At 32.2% G+C, this 12,321-nt stretch overlaps 1 pseudogene; it reads right to left on the reverse strand.

Moving 5' to 3' along the window:
- Positions 1 to 781: 781 nt before the first annotated feature.
- LOC125667878 (uncharacterized) lies at positions 782 to 11,214 on the reverse strand (annotated as a pseudogene).
- Positions 11,215 to 12,321: the final 1,107 nt, after the last annotated feature.

Genomic DNA, 12,321 nt, shown 5'->3' on the forward strand with positions numbered 1-12,321 from the left:
TGTAACATGCATGTTATATTTCTTATAAAAATGCATTATTTTTGCCATCATCAAATTAAAATACACCCTGTCGACAGTAGTTTTGGTTTCTTTTTTAGGGGGAGCATTTGTCTGGATTTTTGTGAATCTGTATAAAGAAATTTAAATACATGAACTCTGAATTAAAATAAAAACAGGCCCATAGGTCAGTTGCTCACCTGAGCACTTTCTATAGAGAAAAGCAGAAATTAGTACATTTATATTGAAAAGTTTGAATATATAAGTGGTTTAAAACTACCCCCAGGGGTCATTATATGAAGAAACTTGAATCTACACTAACTAAGATGCTTCCATATTGTTTTGACTGATCATGAATTTGCTGTTTGAGATTATTAAATATACTTCCTGTGTATTCATATGGTATATATAACTTTGATACCCTTTAAGGCTGCTGTGGTACTGCATTAAGCCGGGGGTTGTGATTTGGTATATATAACTTTGATCCCCTTTAAGGCTGCTGTGGTACTGCATTAAGCCGGGAGTTAAGATTTGGTATATACAACTTTGATCCCCTTTAAGGCTGCTGTGGTACTGCATTAAGCCGGGGGTTATGATTTGAGGAACTAAAGTCTACACTCTGTAATGTAGCTTTCATAAAGGTTATATCTTTTCTTGCACAGTGGTTCTTGAGAAGAAGATTTTTAAGTTAAAAATGTGAAATGTTAACAGAATACACAAGACAGACAGACACCGGACACCCTTCAATTAGAATAGCTTACTTTAGCCTTCAGTTCAGGCGAACTCATTCATTTTCAGAATAAAAAGGCAAAATATGATGAACAAAAAATTCAACAAGTTTTGGCATCATGTGTGTACAAAATTCAGAGTCAAAGTAAATTCTCTCTATAAAACAGTTACTGTCTTTGGCTGCCGTCCAGACAACAAAATCACCCCATTATTGCCATTTCACTCTGAATCTGAGTGTAGTATTTGTGATTTCGTTTCAGTCTTGGTCCTTCTGGGGTATCCTCCAAGCAAAACCCCCCTTTCCCAGCTAGCTCATGGACCTATAAATAATAATAAAATGTTTAAAAAAATATTACAGAATGAAAGACATTAATACCATGAAAAATTACCTCTTTTTCCACAATTACTTCATTAGAGATTGAGTATGGGCATTTAATCTCTAACACCCCTCTCTGATTTCCCATGGACATGGACTTATCATTTACCCATCCATCACTGCTTGCACCTAAAATGCATGAGATGGGTAAATGGTAAGCCCAGATGCCTCCACTGTCACATCAGAGACTGTATTCTGCAAAGTCAAGTAGTTTTTCACTGCTTCTTTCTCATGGTCCCACTGGACTGGACGAGGAAGTGTTTGATATCTTTGATATAAAGAATATATGCACTATAATTTATATGTAAAAATAGAAGTTAGTTGAAATACTGAATTATTATAGTAAATTAGTGTTTATAATAGTAAATATTTTAATTTCTAAACCTTTGCAAACTGGGCCCATTAATAGTTTGGTCCACAAGGTTCCTGGGGTTAGGTCCAGCATTTAAAATGGCACCAAAGAGAGAACTCGTGATTCTCCCTTTGTGGAGTTCTCTCCAAAGGGAACATGATCGTTGACCTTTTGTCCTTTCCTCTACATAGTATAGGTGCTCAGATTTTCATCAATTGAAATTGGGATTGGCACTGTAATGATATGTTTCTAAATGAATCTTATATCCATGGAAGATATACGTGTATATAGTTTTTCATTATTTATACATTGTTTTTTCTACATTTTTTTCTTACAATTCTCCTTTGACAAGATCAGTGCTTTGGATGCCGTTTCTAATGGATCTTCATATGTTTCCACCTCTATCTCCCTCTCAGCTATGGGGACACCATTTGGGATGTTCCACAAATGACTCATTCCTGATATATCATTTTGTTAGCAAAATTAAAATCATACAACCTGAAAACAATTTCGAAGTCTGTACTGTGTCTTTCAAGTAATTGACAGTTTGTTTTCTTTACATTTTCCTTCCTAACTGAGACACTAGCTGATATTTATTAATAAAGAAAATGTTTAGAATGAAAGTTTTCAAGATAAATGCCAATTACTATTCATGTACCTGTACTTCGAAACATTTCCTTCAAATTTCTCAACTGAAGGAGTGTAGCATTTAAGTCAATGTCTCTGTGAGTGGTATGGCGAGGGTCAAATGAAGTATTCTCTGTGTTATTGGTGTCGCTGTCTGTCTTATCCTCTTTAGACTTCCTTTGGTTCAAGGTTTCTAGTGGACCTGCTTATATGGGTTTTCTATTACTAGTCGGTTAAAGTGCTACAAAGGTCATATGTTTATTTGGTTATCTGTAAATAGTCAGACTATAAATCAAATTTACTTACTTACTAATCTACTTACCGTTGGGTTTGTTAGACCTTCCTGTGGGTACCACCCATTTGCAAGGCATACCTGTGCAACTTTCCTGGGGTTTGGCATGACTCAATGCAAAAAGTAAGCTTCCAATATGACTACAGCTCTGCCCCAGCGTGATGGACGAGTAGGTTACTTGCTGAAAATGCCGAGATGTTTAGTTGTTTTACTTATTTTTTTGCGATGTCGTTGTCTGAAAATATTTCAATAGTCACAGTGAACTGTCAGGGGCTGGCAACTCCATCTAAACGTAAAATTGTTATTAATTACTTGAAACAAAAGCGTTTTTCTATTATATGTCTACAAGATACTCATTTTATTTCTGAATGCAGTGGGGATACAGATGTATTTTTAATTCTTATATGTCAAACCCAAGGGGTGTGTGCATCTTGTTCAATAATAACTTTGAGTTTAAAATTCATCGTGTAAAAAGGGATTGTGAAGGTAATTTACTTGCACTTGATATGACAATTGAGGAGAACAAAGTAACTCTTATTAATATATACGGGCCTAATACTGATAACCCTCAATTTTACGAAAATGTACGAAATATTTTCTTGGAATATGACAATGAATATTTTATTCTATGTGGTGACTTTAACCTCACATTAAACCCTTCACTGGATACTTATAACTATTGTGGAATCAATAATCCCAAAGCACGTGCTAAAGTTCTAGAAATCATGGACGATCTACAACTTTTAGATTACTACAGAGTGCTAAATCCACAAAAAAAAAAAGCTTATACATGGCGGGAAAAAAATCCCTTAAAACAAAGTCGCCTTGACTACTTTCTTGTATCTGATAGTTTGTCAAATTTGGTTGAAAACTGTACCATAAAGCCAGGATATAGATCTGATCATTCTGTTGTTATTCTTGAATTAAAATTTAATCCCTTTACAAGAGGGCGTGACCTTTGGAAATTTGATAACAATTTATTAACAGACAAAAAATATTATGAAGGTCAAAGAAACTATTCAATCTGTTACTAGTCAATATTTGGATAACATAGATAATATAAATTTTCAGTGCAAAAACGATATTGATGAAAGTTTATTTCTGGAGGTTTTAATGATGGAAATTAGGGGAATTACTATATCATACTCAGCATTTAAGAAAAGAGAAAAAGACATCAAAGAAAAGAAACTTTTAGATGAAATTGAAATTTTAGAGTCTGACTCTCCTATTGATTTTAATATTTTAGATGAGAAGAGAGCAGTTCTTGAAAACATTAGAAAAGAAAAGCTACAAGGTCACATGATAAGGTCTCGTGCACGTTGGATAGAGGAAAGGGAAAAACCTTCAAAATACTTTTATAATTTAGAATCCCGAAATTATTTAAATAAAACTATCAAAAAAATTCAGTTGGATACTGGTACAATTTACAAACAGTCAGATATATTAGAAGGTGTCAAGAAATATTATGAAGCCTTATATACTAATAATGATTTTAACTTAATTAATGTCGACCTGGAAAGCATCATCTCAGATTACAATTCTCGTATGTTAGATACACATGCAACCAAAAAACTGGAGGATGATATTGAAGAAGCAGAGGTTCTTAAAGTATTAAAAAATATGAAAAACAACAAATCCCCGGGTAGCGATGGTTATACAACTGAATTCTTTAAAAAATTTTGGAATGACATTAAATATTATGTTGTTAGAGCTATTAATTGTATATATCATAAGAGGGAACTTCCTATTTCGCAAAGACTAGGAATCATTTCATGCTTACCTAAAGGGGATAAACCAAGACAGTTTTTTAAAAACTGGCGACCAAATACACTTTTAAATGTATTATACAAAATTATATCTGGTTGTCTCAGCTTTAGAATTAAACAAGTTTTGGATTATATAATATCCGATACACAGTCTGGTTTTTTAAAAGGTAGATATATAGGGGAGAATACTCGATTTATCTATGATATTATGTCATACACTGAAAGAAATAATATCCCAGGCCTTCTAGTTCTCATTGATTTCGAAAAGGCCTTCGACTCAATGTCATGGTCATTCATATATAAAGTTTTAAAGTATTTTGGTTTTGGGGAAAACTTTATTCAATGGATAAAAATCTTAAACACAAATTTCAGAGCCTCAGTTTTACAGAGTGGCTTTTTATCTGAATAGTTTGATATACAAAGGGGATGTAGGCAGAGTGATCCCATTGCACCTTATTTATTCATCCTATGTGCAGAAATTCTTGCAATATTAATTAAATAAAACCAAAGTATAAAAGTTATATGTATAGAAAACACAGAACACAAAATATCGCAGTATGCAGATGATTCTTCACTAGCCCTTGACGGTTCACCTGAATCGCTTTTTGCAGCTCTAGATACGATAGAATTTTTCCCCAGTTTTTCTGGTCTAAGAATTAATTCTTCTAAAACAAAAATTGTTTGGATTGGTTGAAAGAAATTTTCAGATCAAGTTTTTCACCATACAAGATGGAAATTAGATTGGGGATCAACAACTTTTAATTTATTGGGTATTAATTTTTCAGTTGACCTTACAGAAATTGAAGATATAAATTTCGGAATTCAAATACCAAATATCGTTGCTCTTACTGAACAGTGGAAAAGAAGGATTCTTACTCCCATTGGGCGGGCTACTGTCATTAAAACCTTGCTTATTCCAAAATTGAATCATTTCTTTATATCACTTCCTACTCCAAAGAAAGAAACAATTTCTTATTTATACAAAATTATTTTTGAATTCCTATGGAAATCTAGTGTAGATAAAGTTAAGAGGTCTGTGATACACAAGACTATTTATCGGGTGGTATCAAGATGGTTGATATAAGCAACTTTATTACATCATTGAAATGCTCTTGGATTAAAAGGCTTACTAGGTCCAACTGTCAGAAACCATGGATGAATATTTTTTTTGCCATGTATGGAAATGATATTTTAAAGAAATTATATGACTTTGGAGATAGTTTTATTGTGGAACAATTACGTGTTAAAAGCAATGTTTTTTGGAAGGATGTTTTTAATGCTTGTTTTTTTTTTATTTGAAGACTAGTCAAAATCTTCCAAATATTAAAAATAATTTTCATAATATTCCAGTGTTGTACAATTCTAATATTAGAATTGCGGGAAAACCTGTGTTTTATGAGAAATGGTATGAAAAGGGGATTAAAGCTGTTCAAGATTTTTTTGATACTGATTGTAACTTCCATACCATAGAAAATTTTCAGTGTTTATACAATCTTCAAGAAGTATGTGTAATGAAATACAATAGCATTATTACTGCAATTTCAAAATATTTAAAATGTCTGTCAATTGATAGACACTCAACCAAACAAAATGTTAATCCATGTATGCCTATATTTTTTGAACCAGTTTTATTACATGAAAGATGTTCTAATATTATTTACAATATTTTAAATGCAAAAGAAGATATCCCAACTTCTATGGGCAAGTGGAAAACTGAACTATCTTCATATGGGGTAGATGATATTTCAGTGCAAGATGTGTTTAAAATTTGTTTCAAAACATCTAGTGATTCTTCTGTTCAGTGGCTACAGTTTAGAATTTTAAATAGAATTCTTCTTGTTGGTTATTATTTGAAAAACATTAGTGTTAAAACAAATGATCTCTGTAGATTTTGTATAAGTAATATTGAAACAATAACACATATTTTTACTTCGTGTAATAAGACCCAAACATTGTGGAGTGAGTTCAGTCTTCATATATATAGAAAAATTTCAGAAAGAATTGGTTTTAATGTGTCAAATATAATATTTGGTGAAATTCCACTGTCTTTAAATAATAAAGCTATAAACTTTATAATTCTATATGCTAAACAATACATATTTATCTGTTTAAGGTAGCTATTGATAGCTAGCCCCCAAAAAACCGCTCATTGAATTTTTTTCAATTTTATTTATTATAACATTTTGACTTTATTCTACAACATATCAAAAAATCAACAAAAGTAATCAGGTTAATTTTCGAGGAAAGCGAGATTGAAATTCCCTCTTTTACAGCCCCAAAAGGCAAAAAATGCCAAAATTGAGCAAATTAACACAGAAGCCAATAAAAATTTTATTGACACCAGAAATATTGTTTGTCATATATAGTTGTGTATATTAAACACAAACAGATAAAAAGTCAACATTGTTAGAAATTCAAAATGCATCTAAGGAAAACATTGGGATGATTCGACTTGGCAATTGGCCAAATTTACCCTAAATATGGCGTTTCTCAAATACTATCAGGCATACATTTTCTGACAACAACAAAATTCTGCTCATAAAATTTCTGATTTTATTTCATTTTTACAATAAGTCAAGTAGTATCTAAAATATTGAATAGAAAAAAATATACCAAATGAGGTTTAATCTGAAACTATGTCAGATTTTGTAACCCTACCCCCTCCCTTCTAAAAATGAATTTTAAAAGATACAGTCAGCAGAGATAAACTATTGACCTTAAATGATTAAGCATTCCCAAATTACCACATTGAGCATTCAAACTCGCAATACTAGAAGTTTCTATGAGCCATTTAAGAATGATATATATTGTGTGCTATTGCAGTTGACCTTTTCGCACTCACAATGATTGCCTAAATATTTAGTTATTTTTCATACAATTTCTTGTAATAACTGGACCAAATCTATTACCTATACACATTTTTTTATAGAAATTTATATCACTATACAGTATAATACACCAAATATGTTTAAATAACCATTTCATATTTCAATAAATAATTAATATCAATGGAAAGAGACCCATGGACTGCCCATGAATCACTACATTTAAGTCCATCTGAGTCATCTTGCCCTCACAGATAGGTGTGTCTTTCATAAGTTTAAGATTTCTAATTGTACTTTCACAAAGAACCAAAAACTCACTATTGGATAATTGAGAATGCATGTACATGTATATTGCATTAACTAACTGTAGTTTTCCCCAGGTGAAGGTCTATGTTCACTGTATGTATAAGGGGGAGGGGGGGGGGGGGGTGAATTAGTTCCATTATGAAACATTTCTAAAAATTTGATATACATTAATGTATCAATGATGTATGTTTCAACTAAATTTTGAATTACAAGGAAAATTCAAACACATTGATTGAAGTTATAAAATTGATATTCTATCATGTGCACATTTTTTACTAATATATCTAAGAAAGAATAATCAACATTGAAATTTCCTTTACATCTATGCAATATTATTGTCTTTCAAAAGACATGTACATGTAATACACGAGTACATGTACTTGTTTTCCCTTAAATTCACAATTTAGTTTAAAGTATGTTGTACAACATCCACTGCTCTGAGCTCATATAAGTGAATTAATGTTTTTCATCCAAGTCCCAAATTTTGCAGTAGTTCTTTAATCTTTGAACTGGATCAAACATTTTTAAATTTGTGGAGTTGTGGGGTCCAGGGGATATGTCATCATCACTGTAAATGGAGTACCTGTTCAAAATATAGATAAATATATTTAGATATAGCAAAAAAGATGAATATCTGATATACTCAGAATTGTCTTCACAAATGTTTATCAAAAGAAAATATAGTACCTCTCTTGCTGTTATACTTGTTGACTCGAAATCCACTTCAACCTGCACTGGTCCTATCTAACCTCCCTATGTCTTCAGGCTGATGCCTAGAAAAAACATCATCATAATTGATATCTGCACAGTTAGGTCTATATCATACCATTGAGTAATTAGACTGCGTGAGACAATGTGAATTTTAAAATTGTGTCTCAACACATATTCAGTGAAAATTTAAATACTGATGTTTCAAAATTATAAATTGCAATATGAAATGACATGTATATATGTTTTCATAAACTGCCATTGACTCATCATATCTGTTTTATTTACAAAATGTGGGTCAAGAGAAGGGCATACGTGTAGTATACATATCTTACTTATACATACAGTGCATACATTTGCCTATGAGAGGGCATATGCAGACTTGTGATTAATTTACATTATTTTTAAAAAGGTTTTGCCAACCTACATGTTTGTGTGAAACATGAAACCTCAGGTTTGATATATTTCTTAGGTCACTGAAATTTCAAAGTAATAGTATATGTATACTATAGTCTAGGGAATTATAATTCAACACATGCCCCCCCCCCCCTTCCACTTTCTATCCGGTTCCCTCATACCCCTAGATAGTAGGTCTATACAGATATTTGTTTTTCATTACTTTTATACATGTAGTTCAAGGTATGTTATTTTCGTAACGGTTATTTTAATACCGATATTTTCTTAATAAAAGAGTTGTGAGAGCCCATGTTTACAAATGTGGTATACATTTACATGAAATCCGTTCGTTTACAATCACATGCACAGGTGGGAGTTATATTTTAAGCACACATGGAATACATATATACATAAAAAATAATACATCTACTGTATGTCGTGTGTTTAAACTTACAGATGTTATTATAAATCGCGATGTTAAATAGCAGAGGAAATGTGAGTTGAACTTTTGAATACAAATTTATAACATTTTTTTCACTCACCAAACGAAACTATGATTTCGTTGTCCAAGTTGAATGCATCCACCAACTTCCTCTTCTTGCAAGAAACTTTGTTTAGCCTCTCAATGACTGTATAAACAGTATTTAATCTCGCAGCATGCTACACTCGGACATTACGATGTATCAACCAACAACTTCGTTTACGTAGCGCATCTATGTACATGGATTGGTGGTTGGTTTAACATTTCGATTAGCAAAAAGTTTCACACAGATGAAACATTCGATCTACCATTATTACAGATATTGACGTATACTTATGTGGTATGTGCATATTTTCTCTTAGGCGAGTCAATCACAGCAACAAAACACTTTCGGAACCCCTTTTTGTTTTTCGACTATTCTATGACGGAGTAAGGAATCCCGGAAAATGAATTCACGTGAAAATACACAATTTTTACTGATCACGTGGTTGCTATCCGTCGCTACCTTAATGCAGAATAAAGAACCAAATCTTGTTGGATTACTATGTCACTTAAAGTTTAAATATCATGTAGAGAAATATGCTGCAATTCAAACATTTAAAATACATAACTTTGATAAAATATGGATGAAGTGGGAAAATATTTTTGCAATTGATTAATTATTACTACATGTACTTGTCATTATTTTTAGTACATGTATTATTGTTATTATTATTACTTTCACTATTGTACAGCAAGTAACCTAAACCACAGGGAGATTGAAGCATGTATGCATGTATGAAAGGTATGTTTGTGTAAGTGTCTGATGTATTGTATGTGACCAAAAAAATAAATAAATTATAAAAAAGAAAGAAAGAAGTATCCTCTGTGTCATTGGTGTCGCTGTCTGTCTTATCCTCTTTAGACTTCCTTTGGTTCAAGGTTTCTAGTGGACCTGCTTATATGGGTTTTCTATTACTAGTCGGTTAAAGTGCTACAAAGGTCATATGTTTATTTGGTTATCTGTAAATAGTCAGACTATAAATCAAATTTACTTACTTACTAATCTACTTACCGTTGGGTTTGTTAGACCTTCCTGTGGGTACCACCCATTTGCAAGGCATACTTGTGCAGCTTTCCTGGGGTTTGGCATGACTCAATGCAAAAAATAAGCTTCCAATATGACTACAGCTCTGCCCCAGCCTGATTTGAAAATACACATATGCTAGATTTGAGATGATATAAATTTGTACCAATATTTAAGAAGAAATCGAACAAGTAAAAAAATTGTTTATAGTAAGTCTGAAAATGCTTACCCCACAGACATTATGTATACTTGTCCCTGGCTGTCCATTTCGAGAGATGCAAATGTACACCTGGTAGCGATGTTTCTTCATTGAAGCCTGACACTTAGCTCTGATGTACAGTATTGAGGAATTTATCTAAAAATCAAATAAAGAGTATTTGAAAGACCCCAGTTTACAACTCCTACAGTTTTATGATAACACAATTTGACAATTGTAATAATTTATATGCATATGAACACAAGTACATATGATCATCACTAAAAATAACTAGAAATACTTCAGTACTACACCAAAAATATTCACATGTCATCTTCATTTTAAAACTGTCTTTAATACCATGACTACATAGCTCTTTCATTACAAATATGTACATGTATTTTAAAACATGTAAAATACATGTTTAAAGATGTTAATCAGCGTTTATACTGTGAAACCTTTTTCTAGAAATACAAATTTATACAATGATATTATTTTATCCCTTACCTGTGACACCTTAATATCTTGGACGTCACCAGCTTCGAAATGCTTAACAGCTCTGTCTAGGCCCTTGACATTTTTTACTGTACCCCCATATGGTGAAGGTCTTTCGATTAAAAAACTGTAAATATCACCGAATGTTATTTTCGAAATGTAACAGTGGTCTGGAGAGTCATAAACTACTGCGTTGAAAGGTGGTAAACTGTCCTGAAAGGGAAATGTCAACGATCCTACAGCCGAATCTTGCTGCACGATCGGTGTTAAAACAGATGCTGACGTCTGGTATATTAACAATTTCTGTATCAGATCTTTTTTCTTCTTACTGACATCAATACTATACTCTGTAGCAAGCTTTCGCAACGAATTTACTTTTAACTTGTTTAAAGTCTCCCGCTTTGACATAGTTGTTATCAGGTCACCAATGTAAACAATGTACTTTGCCGTCCGGAAGCGTTTGTGCGCATGTGCGAGATTTATCGTGAAAAGGCTTATTAAGTTTTAAGGGGGAGAGGATCTTGATGAAAACTAAGTGAATTAAATGTTGTTGTCTTTTTCTTTTTTATCAAACATTAAACGTTTGATCTTGCCCTTAATGGGTTTTTCTTCTTCAATTGTTGATGTGCCGATACCCATTATTGTTGAGAACCCAAATATTTCATCATTACCGATATTTATAAAACGTCCAACATTTCATAAATAGTGTGTGCTTTTTTTTTCCAAATCAAAATTATTGTCGTAATGATAGTGAATTATCCATGATATTTACTAAATAATATGGAAATATGACTACCATAAATCACAGAAGTAGGTCTATAAGAAGGGTTGGTCTGCGCAAAGGCTTTCATTATAATCAAATGAAAATTTGAGCATATTTCTATCATCGTAAAATGAAGTTAGATGGATGAATAGTTTACTTCAAAGGTATGGCATGAAAAACTTTAGCTTGCTTTGTGATTTGATGATTAACTTCGATGAAACAATATCATTTTCATATTCTATTCATTCATCTAATTCTGGGTCTTGTCGGGCATACTAAGCTAAAGAAATATAGACAAACCTAAAGAGAAAAAGAAAAACGAGAGCGGTAGAGGAAGAAAAAGAAAAGAACATCCCGAGTTAAATACGTTATACATCTTATAATTACACTGTTTATCATTTCATATTTTAAAAATTGAACCCTAATGTTGATTAAAAATTGACCCGTTGTTGGTAAATGATGCAAAAATCAAGAAAAAATCACTGTATATTCAGCCTCCTATATAGGAAAAATAATCATCATAAATCAGTTTGCTAAATTGATGACAAATACGGCAGTCAGAAATGTTCTATGCTACCTGTCCCAACACCCTGCACGCAATTTTCTAAAAAAAAAAAAAAAAACAAACAAAAAAAAAAAAAAAAAAAAAAATATCCGCAAACGTAACCAAATCCGCGTGTTTTTCACATGTGTGTAAACAGCCTGAGTGCACTCCAAGAAGTAGTATCAGTTACCAACATCAAATAGTTCCTTAGTAAACTACAATTACCTAGAATTTCCTAATCGGGATGCAAAAATTGAGAGAAAAGAATAAAAGGAAATCAATCTAATTAAAATTAGATCTTCCATCCGTTCCCCGGTTTTCGATATGTTGCGTCCATCTATAACCGGGGAGCGGATGGAAGATCTAATTCTAATTAGATTTGAAAAGCAAATGAGAAAATCG

The sequence above is a fragment of the Ostrea edulis genome, chromosome 3 (assembly GCF_947568905.1).
Source record: "Ostrea edulis chromosome 3, xbOstEdul1.1, whole genome shotgun sequence".
Lineage (NCBI taxonomy): Eukaryota > Metazoa > Mollusca > Bivalvia > Ostreida > Ostreidae > Ostrea > Ostrea edulis.